This window comes from Bos indicus, chromosome 25 (genome assembly GCF_029378745.1).
Source record: "Bos indicus isolate NIAB-ARS_2022 breed Sahiwal x Tharparkar chromosome 25, NIAB-ARS_B.indTharparkar_mat_pri_1.0, whole genome shotgun sequence".
Lineage (NCBI taxonomy): Eukaryota > Metazoa > Chordata > Mammalia > Artiodactyla > Bovidae > Bos > Bos indicus.
The window spans coordinates 20944893-20959280 of NC_091784.1; the positions used below are offsets into that span (position 1 = coordinate 20944893).

At 46.8% G+C, this 14388-nt stretch overlaps 1 protein-coding gene across 3 annotated transcripts in view; it reads left to right on the forward strand.

The window, feature by feature from the left end:
- The first annotated feature begins 4991 nt into the window (after nt 1–4991).
- Nucleotides 4992–14388, forward strand: part of EEF2K (eukaryotic elongation factor 2 kinase) — a 72133-nt gene continuing 62736 nt past the window's right edge. Inside the window, exon 1 of one of the 3 annotated variants that reach the window (XM_019987483.2) lies at nt 4992–5338. The gene's annotated coding sequence lies outside the window, so the exon portion shown is untranslated. The remainder of the gene's footprint in view (nt 5339–14388) is intronic. The other 2 variants (XM_070779780.1, XM_070779781.1) reach the window with 2 other exon arrangements.

Sequence of the window (14388 nt, forward strand, 5' to 3'; positions counted from 1 at the left end):
AAAAGCCTCTTGATGAAAGTGAAAGTGGAGAGTGAAAAAGTTGGCTTAAAGCTCAACATTCAGAAAACAAAGATCATGGCATCTGGTCCCATCACTTCATGGCAAATAGATGGGGAAACAGTGGAAACAGTGTCAGACTTTATTTTGGGGGGCTCCAAAATCACTGCAGATGGTGACTGCAGCCATGAAATTAAAAGACGCTTACTCCTTGGAAGGAAAGTTATGACCAACCTAGATAGCGTATTCAAAAGCAGAGACTACTTTGCCAACAAAGGTCTGTTTAGTCAAGGCTATGGTTTTTCCAGTGGTCATGTATGGATGTGAGAGTTGGACTGTGAAGAAGGCTGAGCGCTGAAGAATTGATGCTTTTGAACTGTGGTGTTGGAGAAGACTCTTGAGAGTCCCTTGGACTGCAAGGAGATCCAACCAGTCCATGCTAAAGGAGATCAGTCCTGGGTGTTCATTGGAAGGACTGATGCTGAAGCTGAAACTGCAATACTTTGGCCACTTCACGCGAAAAGCTGACTCTTTGGAAAAGACCCTGATGCTGGGAGGGACTGGGGGCAGGAGGAGAAGGGGACGACAGAGGATGAGATGGCTGGATGGCATCACTGACTCAATGGACATGAGTTTGGGTAAACTCCGGGAGTTGGTGATGGACAGGGAGGCCTGGCGTGCTGCGGTTCATTGGGTCACAAAGAGTCGGACACGACTGAGCGACTGAACTGAACTGAACTGAACCTTAGATATGTTTTCTATGTTTGTGTGTCTATTTCTGTTTTGTAAATAAGTTCGTTTGTACAATTTTTTTTTTTAGGTTCAACATGTAAGTGATATCATATGTTTGTCTTTCTCTGACTTACTTCACTTAGTACGATAATCTCCAGATCCATCCATATTGCTTCAAAAGGCATTATTTCATTCTTTATTATGGCTGAGTAATAATCCATTACATATGTATATATATGAAAAGTGAAAGTGTTACTCACTCAGTCTTGTTCAACTCTTTGTGACCCCATGGACTGTAGCCCACCAGGCTCCTCTTCCATGCAATTCTCCAGACAAGTACACTGGAGTAGGTAGCCATTCCCTCCTTCAGAGGATCTTCCAGACAAGACCCGGGGATGGAACCCGGGTCTCTGGCATTGCAGGAGGATTCTTTACCATCTGAGCCACCAGGAAAGCCCATATGTGTGTGTACGTATACACACACCACATCTTCTTTATCCATTCATCTGCTGATGGACACTTAGATTACTTCAAAGAGATTCTCTTTTAAAATGGCTGCTATAAAAAACCCAAATTAGTATCTCATTGGCTTGACTTGGGTCACATTCTCTTCCCAGAACCAATGAACGGGGCAAAAGGGATGGAATATACTGACTGACCAGGTCTAGTCATGTGTCCAATCTTAGAGCCAGGAGAGTGGAGAGGGCTGTTCTCATGAACTGAGAATAGGGTGTACTGATTCCTTGAAGACAAAAGATGCTCATACACCAAAGAGAGGAAAAAAGAAGCCAAATTTTGTCCAGAGCCACAGAGCTATAAGTAGAGCAGTCTTTTTTTTTTTTTTTTGGCCTTTCTTTGGGCTTGAACAGACTAGCTCAGACTCTGTTCTTGTTCAGCTTTCTCGTGGTTAAAATTTCCAGGTATAATTTTTTTATGCTGAAAGCCAAAGTGTTTTGGGTGACTACTGGAACCAATATTTCAAACAAAAATGATACATATCTTCTAGATCTTGCATTTTCTGAAACTTGTAGTATTTAGGCCAAAGGGTAAAACACTCGATGACCAATGGTTTCAGGACCATTTCTTTTTTTTCATTCCCTTCACCACCTTATGAGGTACTGCCTGAATGTCACCCTCTCCCCAAGCCTCATAAACTTGTACTACTCCCTACAGAGACCACTGCAGCTGGTAAGTTGAAGGACTTCACTTTCCCAACAGAATCTGAATTTTCAGGGGCCACAAAAACTGAAGTGGCCTTCCCGGGTGGTACAATGATAAAGAATCCTCATGCCAATGCAGGAGACACAAGAGACAGGGGTTTGATCCCTGGGTTGGGAAGATCCCCCTAAAATAGGAAATGGCAATCCACTCCAGTATTCTTGCCTGGGAAATCCCATGGAAAGAGGAGCCTGGCAGGCTACAGTCCATAGGGTTGCAAAGAGTTGGACATGTCAAGCAACTGAGCACACACACAAAACTGAAGAGTCAAGACTTATGGACAGGACACTCTAGGGGTTGGTCAATATATACCGAGACCTGGGTCAAAATCTGCAACTTCCTATGTAAATTTGGGAGAGTCACTTAACCTGCCTTAGTCTCCCTGTGTATGAAGTGGGGACAATAAGAGGATTATGACCAGAATCTAAAAAGATAATGTCTATAAAGCAGCAAATTTGGAAAACTCAGCAGTAGCCACAGGACTGGAAAAGGTCAGTTTTCATTCCAATCCCAAAGAAAGGCAATGCCAAAGAATGCTCAAACTACTGCACAATTGCTCTCATCTCACACGCTAGTAAAGTAATGCTCAAAATTCTCCAAGCCAGGCTTCAGCAATATGTGAACCGTGAATTTCCTGATATTCAAGCTGGTTTTAGAAAAGGCAGAGGAACCAGAGATCAAATTGCCAACATCCGCTGGATCATGGAAAAAGCAAGAGAGTTCCAGAAAAACATCTATTTCTGCTTTATTGACTATGCCAAAGCCTTTGACTGTGTGGATCACAATAAACTGTGGAAAGTTCTGAAAGAGATGGGAATACCAGACCACGTGATCTGCCTCTTGAGAAATTTGTATGCAGGTCAGGAAGCAACAGTTAGAACTGGACATGGAACAACAGACTGGTTCCAAATAGGAAAAGGAGTACGTTAAGGCTGTATATTGTCACCGGGCTTATTTAACTTATATGCAGAATACATCATGAGAAATGCTGGACTGGAAGAAACACAAGCTGGAATCAAGATTGCCGGGAGAAATATCAATAACCTCAGATATGCAGATGACACTACCCTTATGGCAGAAAGTGAAGAGGAACTCAAAAGCCTCTTGATGAAAGTGAAAGTAGAGAGTGAAAAAGTTGGCTTAAAGCTCAACATTCAGAAAACGAAGATCATGGCATCTGGTCCCATCACTTCATGGCAAATAGATGGGGAAACAGTGAAAACAGTGTCAGACTTTATTTTTCTGGGCTCCAAAATCACTACAGATGCTGACTGCAGCCGTGAAATTAAAAGACGCTTACTCCTTGGAAGGAAAGTTATGACCAACCTAGATAGCATATTCAAAAGCAGAGACATTACTTTGCCAACAAAGGTCCGTCTAGTCAAGGCTATGGTTTTTCCAGTGGTCATGTATGGATGTGAGAGTTGGACTGTGAAGAAGGTTGAGTGCCGAAGAATTGATGCTTTTGAACTGTGGTGTTGGAAAAGACTCTTGAGAGTCCCTTGGACTGCAAGGAGATCCAACCAGTCCATTCTGAAGGAGATCAGCCCTGGGATTTCTTTGGAAGGAATGATGCTAAAGCTGAAACTCCAGTACTTTGGCCACCTCATGCGAAGAGTTGACTCATTGGAAAAGGCTCTGATGCTGGGAGGGACTGGGGGCAGGAGGAGAAGGGGACGACAGAGGATGAGATGGCTGGATGGCATCACTGACTCGATGGACGTGAGTCTGAGTGAACTCCGGGAGTTGGTGATGGACAGGGAGGCCTGGCGTGCTGCTATTCACGGGGTCGCAAAGAGTCAGACACGACTGAGCGACTGATCTGATCTCATCTGATCTGATCACAACTCCAAAAAGGATCATCAAAAAGGCATTGCAAATGACAGGTAGCCCTTGACCACAGGAACATGTTTACAACCTAGTGTTGAATGGATAGGAGAAACAGGTAAGAGTCCACTCTTGTTAGGAAAAATGTAAACACTCCCACAATCATACCTAGATAACCCTGTCTCTCTGTTTCTGGCCTGCCTGCATGCACTTGTTTCTCTGTGTTTGCCTGGGGTCCCTACCTTGGAAATCTTCTGGGCAAGTGTAACTCTATAAGCCTCAGTTTTATGATCTGTACAGTACAGCTACAAAGGTTGACATGAAGATAGTACGAGAAAAAACGCTTGATACATATCACTGTTTTATCTTTTTTTCTGTGCTCCCTGCAGTGGAAGCCCAGAGTCTGAACCACTGGACAACCAGCGAAGTCTTTTATTTCTAAATTTAAGTTATAAAATTCTAAAATTTCACTAGAAAAATAGGAAGAATATAATATGAACTTGTTCACAGTGGTTATCATTAGTTTTATTTCCTTTTTTTTCGTTATACTTTTCCATATTTATTCGTTCATTTCCCAGGTATTTATTAAGCACTTGCTAGATGCCAGGCCGGGAAGGATCCCCTGGTGGAGAGCATGACAACCCACGCCTGTATTCTTGCCTGGAGAATCCCATGGACATAGGAGCCTGGCGGGCTACAGTCCACAGGGTCACACAGAGTCGGACATAACTGAAGCAACTTAGCACGCACGCAGATGCCTCTTGCTAAGAGGACTACAGCAACGTACTATACAAATCATTACACAAATAATTGCCATAGTCATACATGCCTAAGTTTTTGCAAAGCAGAGATCAGGAAAAAAAAAAAAAAAAGCGATTTCTGATTAAAAAAATATTTTAAGAGACGTACAATGAGATCAGATCATTACTGATTTTGGAAAGGATTCGAATACAGGAACTAGACAGGCAGCGGATGGAGAACCGGAGGGTGCGGTACGAGAGCAAGGGGTTAGCTGCCCCCTCTCAAATTACCCGCTGGGAGGGGGGCCCCTTTGCCAGTAGGTGGCCAGGCCCGCCCCAGGCGTTAGATCCGGAAGCTCTGTATTCAGCGGGCTAGTGAGCCGCAGACGCAGCGCCGGGAGGTCCACGCGGCGGCAGAAGGAGTCCGGGCGGCCACTGGGGGCGGCCACGTGAGCGCCGCGGCCCCGCCCCGGCCCGCCGCCTCCGGCCCCAGCCCCAGCTCTGCCAGTGTGCGGATCCGCCTCCCGCAAGCCGCGCTGCCGCTGCAGCTGCCCCAGCTCCGCTGATGGTCGCCCTCGGAACGCTCCCTTAGCGCCTCGGGGTCATTCCAGCGGCTCCGCGCACCCCTCGCGCCCCGGGATCGTTCCTGCGGCCACCGCCGCCTCCCCGGAGCGCCGGCCCGCGCGCCCGGCTCGCCGCTCCCCGGCATTTTCGGGGGGCCCGCCCGCCCTGCACCCTGGAGCACCGGGCCACGAGCCTCTGCCAGCTCCTCTGGATCCTCGCGGCCGTGGGCAGCGGCTGCCGCGCCGGTCCGCCCGAGGCAGGTAGGTGGGGCCGCGGTTGGTCAAGGGGGCCGGGATCCGGCGCTGCAAACCTCCGCGCCCCGGTGCCGCCGGCGCCTGGAGCGCTCAGGGTCCGGTGCTTAAAAGCGGGGCTCGAGGCGGAAGGAGAATGTGAGGGTTCAGCTCTTCGGCTTTCACTGTTTGCTTCTGTAAAATGGGAGCGTCGTGCCGATTAACGGCAGAGCCCATTGGGAAAATACTTGGCACTCGATGGTGTAGGGGAGGCAGCTTGGGGGCCTCCGTCTGGGGCGCCTCGGTGCCCGCAGAGGTGGGGGAGGGCTGCCTTCCTTTCCCGCGGGGCCCGAAGCCTCATCCCCCACCTGGGCCCCCGAACAAGAGGCCCCAGTTCCAGGAACCTCAAGGACAGTATCGACGCACCCTTGCTGCACTGTTGACTGCGAGAGTTTCGGGTGTTGGCAGGCCCAGTGGACAAGTGCGCCAAGGGGCCGGGCATCAGTATGCGGAGTGGCGGGGCGGGGGCCTCCCCGGGTGAGTCCCGGCCTAGATCCGCTGCGCCGGCCTCGGGGGTTGCGGGGAACCCGCCCAGCTGCGCCCCGGGTGAGACACATGGGCTGCTGGGAGGAGGGTGGCTGGTCTGCCGGAGGGGAAGTTCTGTGGGAGCCTGACTTCTGGGTCCTCTGCCCTGGAAGCTGCTGCCTGGGGGCCGCTCAACCAGGAAATTGTCTACCCCTCTGATTTTACAGAGAAGGAAATTGAGGCCCAGGATAATCTTAACAGCAGGTACTAATGAGCAAGGTGGGCTAAGTGAAGGAATACAGAGCAAGCAGGTGGGAGCTGATAATGCCGTGTGTGTGGCGTGGGGAGTGGGGAGGTCTTTTGGTGGGTCATTGGGGAAGTCTTCCTGGAGGTGGTGATGGAAAGGATGCCTGTGGGAGGAAGTGGGATTTAGAGTTTCCTAGCTGTCCTTCTCCCTGGCCTCCACAGCACCTTTCATTTTTCACTCCAGGCATTTATTCAACAAATACAATAAAGCTGCTGGGATTTCAGGGGTAACACGATGGTTGGGATTGCCATCCCAGCTCCTCTCCTATTCTTCTTCAAGAAGGGATGTGGGCTGCTGTCCCAAATTATCTTTTGTAGGGGGTGGGGAGAGAGGAAGTCAGGGTCTGAGGATCCCTTGAAATGATCTGTTTACATATGATCACTTGCGTACATTCTGTGATTTGCAGCAGGGTTTTGTGTGTGTGTGTGTGCATGTGTGTGTGCGTGCTTTGGGTGACAGGACAGTACTTTCTGGCTGACTAAGGATGTATGACTGATGTGATCTTTAAACATTTTTAATGTTTTATGTGGCAGAGATGGCTGTTGGTCACCATGTCCTCTTCTTCCTAGGATATCATCCTGGTTGCATTTCGTGGGCTCCCTTACAATTTGTTGGGCCACATGACTAAGTTTTGGCTTGTTGGAATGTGAGCAGAAATAGTGTGTGTCTCCCCAAAGGCTGGACCCTAAAAACCTCCCCCATTCTCCCATTTACCCGCAGAGTTGAGAGGACTGTGAGGGCCTGGTGGAGGGCAGAGCCACAGCCTGGAAGGAGGCTGGGCCTCTGATTGACGGGAGCTCTCCTTTCACCTCTCTGGTGGTCTGTGACTATCTGCTGAAGAAACTGGGGCTCCAGGAAGCCCTATGAAAAGTCTGTGGGTATGAGAGGGGCTTCTTGGTTGCGGCTTTTCCCTCCAGGTGATCTGGTGTTCCACAGGGGAGGGTGTCTTTAGGCCCTTTTTCTCACACTGATCAGATTCCCCAAAGAAATCTGGTCCAGTCTTTGGCAGGGTTGACATCCAGGTGCCAGGACACAGAGCAATGTGGAAGAAAGCTGAGGGTCACAGCAGAAACTTGGATTTGTTCAGGCTCATTCTCTTAAGATTTACTCTTTCTGGTCTGATTCTTAAAGCTGATACAGGAAGTATTGATGACCAGGACCGCATTCAATGTAATAGTGGCTTGCTGGACTGATTTAAAAATAAACATTTTTGTGCTGGGGAGATCAGTTCTGCTGATCAAGAAGCTGCAGATGTAACCCCAGTGAACTGAGAATGTTCTAGAAGAAAGTGGCTGTAGTGCTCACTGTAGGATAAAAGTGGCTTGGCCCTTCAAGTGTTGCTGAATTATACTCCTGCCACCAAGGCTCATGGGCACAAGAAGCAGGCTTCAAACAAAGGAAGAAGTGAGTCACTAACAGGCTTGATGATAAAGGAGAAGACAGTCTCTTGTTCCCCAAAGACCCAGGGTTGTGGAACACCCAGAGGAGCATTTCAGATGGCTAGAAAATCAGAGGGCAGACAATGTTCAGTTCTCCAGCTGGGACACTTTCTAGACCTCACAAGGATTCCACAGGGAGTGGCCAAAATGCAGGAGGCTCAACTGAGAACATGTCTCTGGGTCAGTGGTTCTTGAATTTCGGTGCATATCCACATCACCTGGAGGAATTGTTTAAACACGGCTTGCCGGGCCCACCCCCAGAGTTTACTTGAGTAGGACTGGGAGGGGGCCCCAGAATTTGCACGTGTGACAAGCACAAAGTGGGACCTGCTAGTTGTCCCAGGAATCACAGTTTAAAAGTGGTTTAGCAAGTCAGGGCTGAGCGAAACCCTGGATGGATCTGCACTGGCTGCAAACCCCCCTCCCCTGCCTTCTAGCCGCATGATTTGGGGCAAGTCAGTTCACCTCTCTGTTCCTCAGTTTCCTCATCTGTAGGATGAAGCTAATGGTGCCAAACTCCTGGAGCTCCAGCGAGGCTTCCTGGAGGAGGTGACATCTATCTAACCTGAGACCTGAGGGATGAGCAGAATTGGCTCGGGGATGGGTAGGGAGAGCAGGCTAGGCCATGTGCCAAACAGATGGCACTGTGTGGGTGAGCCCAGGGAGCGGGGAACCCTTGCTCTCCAGGGGGCTGAGAGGAGTGATGGAGCAGGAGCTTTGTGCGTGTGCTGGAAAGCTGTGACTCTGTTCTGGGCTACGTGTCTCAGGACAGGAATGCAGTGCAGGGGAGGCTGACCGGGGTGCCGAAAACGGGCCTCAGGGATGGGATGGGCCTGATTGCAGCGCAAGTTACTTCTGTCCGCATTCCACCGGCTCACACGTAGCCCCCTGGCCTCACCTAGATGCAAAAGGATTTGGGCAGGGGTACGCAAAACACAGTGGACAGCTGGCTTCTGTGCCACAGACCAGCTCTCTCACCTCTTCTCCACCTTGCTCACACTGCCCCACCTTGATAGATGAGTGAATTATGCAGATGAGAAAGCCGAGTTTCAGAGAGGTTAGGTAATTTGCCCAACTGCACTCGGCTAGTAGTGGCATAGCCCGGACTTGAACCCAGATCCATTCATCTCCAAAGCTTGTTGGGCCCAGTCCTGGTCTTGGCTGCTTTTTGAGGGCCTCCCCATGATCCAGGCTTTCCCACTCAGGTTTTCCCACATACTCAGCTGTGTCTCCTGGCTAAGTAACCCCTAGATGCCTTGTAATTGTAACCTGATAGTCTCTCTGTTCCTCCATGCCTACAATGCCCATTATATCTGCAGAAATGGCCCACTTTTCTCCAGTTACTCATTCGTTCATGCACTCTGCATTTCTAGGGAACCTCGTGTGTGCCAGACATTGTACTCTGGGCTAGGAACTAGAAGGACTAAGACACGGCCCCTTTTGTTCCAGACACTCACATGGTCTGGGCACCGAGAGGCTATGTAAACACAGAGTTGCCCTGAGAAGTGAGACACGCTGTCTCTCTGGTCTGAGCCACCAAGAGTACAGAGTGTCCTGGGAACATGAGAAGGGTGCAAATAATTAAAAATTAAAATTCAGGCCCTCTTGTGCATTCTGTTCATTGAAGCTATACCTACAATATTGTGCTTTGTATTCTAAAAGGCATATTTTTGGTTTTTAAAACAATAACCTTTGAATCATAATGGCTTCATATGAACGAAGCACAGTGAACTGCAGTGATGTTTTTATGAGCCTTAGCAGAGTGAATGTTGACTTGTCTTCCTGGGTTCAGCTGTGGGTTGCTGCTCTTGTCAGTGAGTAAGCTGATTTCTCTGTCTCTTTCTGGTATGCATGGAGATGTGTTTTTAAAAGAGAAGAGGAGGGAAGGTGGATGGGGACATCTCCTTGGAATGCCACCAGAGTCATTCTAGAGCGGGGTTTCTCAGCCTCAGGACTATTGACAGTTTGGCTGGATAGCTCTTTGTTGTGGGAGCTATCTTGTGACAGCCAGAGGTGTCTCCAGTCATTGCCAAGTATCCCCTGTGAGGGCAAAATTGCCCTACTGTCTAGACTGTATTTGTTTCCTGTTGCTATTGTAACAAATTGCCACAGATTTAGTGCCTTAAAACAACAGATTTCTTTCCTTATGGTTCTGGAGGTGAGAAATTCAAAAGCCAGGGTAGTCAAGTTCAAAAGCAGGGCTATGTTCTTTCTGGAGGCTGCAGGGAAAATCTGTTTCTCTGCCTTTTCCAGCTTCTACAGGCCTCCCGCATGGCATAACTTCCCCTCTCGTCCCTTCGCCTGTCTTCCAGGCCAGCTGCGTAGCATCTTCAAATCTTTCTCTGTGACTCCTTTTTCATTGTCACGTCTCTTGCTCTGACTCCTGCCTCCTTTTTATAAAGACTCACTTGATGATCCCAGATAATCTTTCATCTCAAGACCCTTCATTTAGTCCTACCTGCAAAGTTGATTTGCCACATAAGGGAGTATATTTGCAGGCTTTGGAAATTAGGGTGTGGATATATTTGTTGGAGGGGGGCATTAGTCTGCCCACGACATAGACTTTTGGGTTTCTGGATATAATGGAAACCCAGAGAAGTCTTTCTCAAGGGGGTAAAAATTTGAGCTGGATTTTGAAGGAAACAGAAGGATTTGGCAGCAGTTGGGAGAGGCATTCCAGAAAGAGGGTCCTTCAGGTGCAGGGGCAGGGACATGAGGACTTGGTCATGAATAGTGAGTGGTTCTTGGGTGGAGACATCTGTAAATCAGTCCTTTTACTCTGGCATTCTGACATGAACTGTATTCTTTCTTGAGATGGTTTTAATAAATGTTTATTTATGAATACCACCCGTATGCCGGGGATACGGTAGACACTGACCTGAATTTTTAGCTGGAGGCTTGACTTAGTAACTCCTGATATGACACTTTTGTTATCATCCCCACCCCCATCAAATAAATGAAATGCAGCCTGGAAGGCATTTGATGAGCACTTCGGGCTCCTAGCTGGGGAGCCAGCATTCAAGCTGGGTCCTGTGACTGCAGAATGCAGGGTCTTGGGCACAACACTGAGCTTTGTTTTTTTCCCAACTATTTTAAAATTGAAGTATAGTTGATTTACAGTATTATATTAGTTTAAAGTGTACAGCCTAGTAATTGAATGTTTTTTATAGACTATACTCTATTGAAAGTTATTATAGGATAATGGCTATAATTCCCTGTGCTGTAAATATATCCTTGTTGTTTCTCTAGTTTATACATAGTAGTCTGGATCTTTTAACGTGCCTCTCCATTTTAACCCTCTCCCCGCTATGTTTTCTGTGTCTGTGAGTCTGTTTCTGTTTTGCTATAAACATTCATTTGTTATATTTTTAGATTCCACAAATAAGTGCTAACATACAGTATTCTCTGACTTGTTCACTAAGCATAATAATATCTAGGTCCATCCACATTATTGCAAATGGCAGAATTTCCTTACTTTTTGGTGGCTGGGTAATATTCCATTGTATATATGTATGTATATATGTGTATGTTTTTATATATTTATATAGGCTTCCCTGATAGCTCAGTAGTAAAGAATCCACCTGCCATGCAGGAGACCTGGGTTTGATCCCTGGGTGGAAAAGATTCCCAGGAGAAGGAAGTGGCAACCCACTCCAGTATGCTTGCCTGGAAAATCCTCTGGACAGAGGAGCCTGGTGGGCTACAATCCATGGAATCACAAGAATTGGACTTGACTTAGAAACTAAACCAGCACCACCACACACACACACACACACACACACACACACACACACGCCATCTTATTTATCAGTTCATCTGTTGATGGACACAGGTTGCTTCCATATCTAGGCTGTTGTAAACAGTGCTGCTTTGAATGTTGAACATTGGATCCTTGTATCTTTTTGAATTGTTTTCTTTTTTTTTTGGATATATACCCAGGAGTGGAATTGCTAGATCCTATTACAGTTCCATTTTTAGCTTTTATACTATATTCCGTATTTATACAGCCTATACTGTGTTACATACTTACAAATTTGTAATTGGTGGCTTCACCAATTAAATTCCCACACAAAAGTGGACCTTTTCTCCACATCCTTGCCAACATTTTTATCTGTAGGCTTTTTGATGATAGCCCTCCTGACAGGTGTGAGGTGGTATCTCATCATGGGTTTTAAAAAATGTATTTATTTATGTATTTGTCTGTGTTGGGTCTTAGTTGTGGCTGGTGAGCTGTGTTGCCCTGTGGCACGTGGGATCTTGGTTCTCTGACCGGGGATCAAACCCACGTTCCCCGCATTGGAGGTGGATTCTTATCCACTGGACCACTGGAAAAGTCCCTCGTTGTTTTTATTTGCGTTTCTCCAGCGATTGGGCTTCTCAGGTAGCTCAGTGGGTAAAGAATCCACCTGCAGTGTAGGAGACCTGGCAGATGCGAGTTCATCCCTGGGCTGGGAAGATCCCCTGAAAGATGGCATGGCAACCCACTCCAGTATTCTTGCCTGGAGAATCCCATGGGCAGAGGAGCCTGGTGGGCTACAGTCCATAGGGTTGCAAAGGGTTGGACACGACTGAGTGACTAAGCACACACACTCCAACAATTAGTGATGTTGAGCACCCTATGTGCCTTTTCACCAGCTTTATGAGGTATAATTAACAAATAACAATTGTACATATTTAAGGTATACAGTGTGATGAATTGATATACATATATTTGTGAAATGGTTACCACAATCAACCTAATTAATGCATCCATAATCTCATATAGTTACCATTCGTTTTATTTTGGTTTTGTGTGTGTGTGTGTGAGAACAGTTAAGATTTACTCTCTTAAGCAAATTTCAAGTACACAGTTCAGTATTATTACCTATAGTCACCAGGCTGTACACTAGATCTCCAGGCCTCAATTCATCGTATAACTGAAACTTTGTACTCCTTGGCATTCTCTCTCCATTTCCTCCACCCCACCCCCAGCCCCTGGCAACCACCACTCTACTCTCCGCTTCTCTGAGTTTGGCTTTTTACAGACTCCACGTGTAAGTGAGATCATACAATATTTTTGTGTGTCTGGCTTGTTTCACTTAACATAATGTCCTCCTGGTTATCCATGTTATTGCAAATGACAGGATTTCCTTCTTTTTTAAGACTGAGTAATATCCCATTGTGTACATAATACATGAACTTAGGCAAACTCCAGGAGCTAGTGTGGGACAGGGAGGCCTGACATGCTGCAGTCCGTGGGGTTGCAAAGAGCCAGGTATGACTTAATGACTGAACAACAACAACAAATAGATATACCACATTTTCTTTATCCATTCATGTGTCAGACACCTAGGTATGTTTCCATACCTTGGCTATTGTGAATAACGCTGCAGTGAACACAGGAATGCACCAAGATAAGTTTCTGTTTCTTGTTTGAAGGAAACTGAGAACTCAATCTAGAGCCTAGGACATCCTTGGAACAAGCCAGGAGCAGTCCAGGGCAGCCTGGGTCTGCTCAGTTTCCCTCCCTGGAGTGGCCCTGTCGGAGATGGGCAGTCATTTCTCTGCCCAGGGTCACCTGTCATTGCCAGAAGGGAGAGTCCACATTGAGAGCTTAGCATGGTGCCTTGGACACAGCAAGCTGTCCACATGTGTTACTTGTCTGTCTTAGTTCAGTAAACATTGTGCATTTTTGTGGCCAATGGGAGCAAAGGCCTCTTCTGCTTTCTTATCACTCATTTGCAGCATAAAAACCACATCTGTCTCGGGTAAGATGAACTCATGAGAAACCCATCGTTCCTTCTGGTTGGTGGGATAAGACAGAGAGTTCCTGGATAGAACTAGAGATCATCATACTAAGTGAAGTAAGTCAGACAGAGCAAGACAAATATGATATGAGATCACTTATAGGTTGAATCTAAAATAAAGATAATAATGAACTTATTTACAAAACAGAAATAAGCTCACATAGAAAACACACTTAGCAAAGAGGAAAGGGAAGGAAGGGATAAATTAGGGTTTTAGGATTAACAGATATACCCTACTATATATAAACTAGCTAAACAACAGGGATTTAGTGTGTAGCACAGGAAACTACATTCAGTATCTTGTGATAACCTATAATGGAAAGGAATCTGAAAAAGAATATATATGTACAACTGAATCACTTGGCTATGTACCTGCAACTAACACAATATTGTAAATCAACTATACTCATAATAATTTTAAAAAAGAGAGTTCTTGGCATGGTATCTAAAGGAAGTAGCAGAAGACCTACCAGTCTGGGAGTGGCGGAATGGAGGAGAGAAGTAATGAGGGGAAGTGGAACTACAGTTTCATTTGTCATATCAGAAAATCGATAGATAACAAATAACAGAGAGGACTTCCCTAGTGATCCAGTGGTTAAGAATCTGCCTGCTCAGGCAGGGCACACAGGTTCGATCCCTGGACGGGGAAGATGCCACAGGGTAATTAATCCTGTGCCCCACAACCACTGAAGCCCATGTGCCATAGAACCTGTGCTCTGCACCCAGAGAAGCCACCGCAATGAGAAACCCACATGCTGCAGCTGGAGAAAGCCCATGCACAGCAACGAAGACCCAGTGAAGCCAAAAATAAATGATTAAAATTAAGAAAAGAAATAACAGAGAAAGCATATTACTTAGAGATATAGTGTTATCTACCAAGAGTCACGTCTAGAAAATTGGAAGTGGCTGCCCCGGAGGTGGGAAGGAGAGCTGCCCATGTACTGCTGCACAGGTTGTTCACTAGAGTTGAGCATACCTAACCTGTGTGCTCATACACAGTGGCCCTCATAGGAAAGGGGTGTT